This window comes from Pteropus vampyrus, unplaced genomic scaffold (assembly GCF_000151845.1).
Source record: "Pteropus vampyrus isolate Shadow unplaced genomic scaffold, Pvam_2.0 Scaffold90, whole genome shotgun sequence".
Classification (NCBI taxonomy): Eukaryota; Metazoa; Chordata; class Mammalia; order Chiroptera; family Pteropodidae; genus Pteropus; species Pteropus vampyrus.
In genome coordinates this window covers 2,169,413-2,171,663 of record NW_011888871.1, presented here as the reverse complement: position 1 = coordinate 2,171,663, position 2,251 = coordinate 2,169,413, and the positions used below count along the sequence as shown (strand labels likewise).

Here is a 2,251-nt window from a genome sequence, read left to right as displayed (position 1 = left end):
AGAAGAGGGTTCCGCACACTACTGAGAGGTGACGGCGGTCTGCGGCAGGATGGCAGGGCTGATCCAAGAGTGAGAGGAGGCAGCATCCACCCTGGCTGTTGTTACGGGACACCCGCACGACGTGGATCGCCCTGAATCCTGCTGCGGAGGGGGCGGTGTTCTTGGGAGGGCCCCGCATTTAAAGGCTAACTCTTTGTTGAGTTGAGACGTATTTGAAAATCTTGATAGATTTGATCTTAAAGTATTGCATCATTTCCCAGAAATTGCCCAAAGATAGTGCTGGCAGCGGACCTCGACTCTGCAAGGGTTTCGAGTTGGGGAGGATGTGGCGATGGGGCAGGTCTCTCTGAGAGGCCGTAGCCAGAGGGGCACTGAGACGTGCGCACGCGTGTCATTGTCCCCACGGTGGCTGCACTCACTTTGTGCCTTCGCTGAGGGCCAGAGCCAAGGGCGTCGGGCACTGTCTGGCCTACGCTCATAGCATCCCCAATGACGAGGCAGTGGGGGCTCGAGGGAGGAGGTAAGGGTCACCCCAGTCAGTCTGACTCCAGGGCTTGATACTGGCCCTCGAGCCACAGAAAATGGAAACGAGTGTGTCACATCACAGGAAATGAACCATATGTGAGCTGGAGCCGGCAGAAGGCTTAGCTGCTCGTACCCTGCAGCCTTCCAGAGCTTCTCAGCCAGGCCGCGCGCCACCCTCCCGGCACAGCCCTGGCCTCCTCGATGGCAGAGCAGGTCGCGTGAGCCTCAGCATTCTCAGCCTGTGTCCTCAGAGCCCCCTCTCTGGGGAGGGTGCGGTTGTTTGTGCTGTGCCCTGTGAGTCCCAGTTACACTTGCTTAGGGAACCATAATGTCATTTTCAGAATCTCCTGGTTTAGGCATCTGAGCCAAAGTTATGCAAATCGTGAGCCCCATTTGTTAAACGCTGCGGCCATGTGTGTTGTAGCCGCCGTGGGAGCTTGCTGGGAGGTGATACAAGATGAGACAGCTAAGAATGTGCAGCGGGCAGAGTTGCCGTTCCCATTCCGGGGCCCTTTGGGACCCTCCTCCTGCTCCAGGTACAGGGGTGCCCAAGTGGGCTGGTGGACCCCTGGCCACTGGCTTCCCGGGGCACAGCAGGGATGAGGACTGCGGGCTGGATCTTTGCTTCCTGATTCTGCCTCACGTCCTCCCTGCTCACCTCTGCCTCGTGGCCCGAGTCACGTCCTCTATGTTGATTGCTCTGGCTTGGGCCCCTGTCCCGCCAGGTTGGGGTGGGGTGTCACCTGCCTGCCAGGAGTGGAGGAGACCACAGCAGTGAGCCCCATTCACCGCCCCCTGGAAGGGCGGCCCGGCCTTCCTTTCACAGCCTGTCCGACGTGGCAAGAGTGCGGAGCCGGCCTTCCTGCCCATCTCCGCCAGGAGCCACCAAGTCTGTCCCTCTCTTTTCTTACGGGTCCACCTCTGTCCAGTGCCCCCTCCCACCTCATCTCTTCCTGTGTCTTCACTGTCACCCATTGCTTTTCCGGAAGGAGCGGCGATGTGGTTAGTGGTCATGTGTAACTCAAAGCTGCAGATGCATCCAGAATGCACTTACCAAATGAAATACTGCCAGCCAGCTGTCCTGACACCCTGTTGGAGTCTCTTGATCAGGAATTGAATATTCCTTAATTTGGGGAGCGCAAGTGAGCATTTGAGTTATAATTTAACGGAACTCAGAGCCAAGGTGTTTCTGGAGTTCTGGATCTGTCATTTTTGCCATCAGATTTTTTGTTCTATTGCCAGCCCATTCAACTTTGCACATTTTCTAACAATGTCGGTCAGACCACTCGGTCATCATCGGGGAGACTTTGATTGAATAGAAATCAATGAAGTAAAGTAATGCATTCACGTACTTTAAGAAGTCAGAGTACTCAAAGGCAGGTGATGAAAAGTGCCGGCTCTCAGCATCTTCCTCGTGTCCGAGAACTTCAGGGTCTGCTGTCTGAGCGGCCTGGGGATGGCCAGCACTCGCCGGGGCTGCAAGGCCCTTCATCGCGCTCTGTCTCCTTTGGAGCTGCTTGGCCTGGTGGAGAGGGGGTGGGCGTGGCATCTGAGCTGGTCCCATGTCCCTGAGCCTCACCGGTTTTAGGGCCCCGGCCCTGCTCCTCTGCCTCCTGGATGGAGGGAGGTCCCGTGGGACAGGATCCACAGGAAGGGCCCCGGAGTCAGCCACCCAAGGTGGACCTTGGGCTGTGTGTGCCCAGCTCCATCTGTAAAGTGGGGCTGT

The 2,251-nt window shown here is 57.2% G+C and overlaps 1 protein-coding gene across 1 annotated transcript in view; it reads left to right on the top strand.

Annotated features, from left to right (window-relative positions):
- Window positions 1-2,251, top strand: part of FBXL18 (F-box and leucine rich repeat protein 18) — a 41,934-nt gene that overhangs the window by 12,923 nt on the left and 26,760 nt on the right. The gene's annotated exons all lie outside the window — the stretch shown is intronic.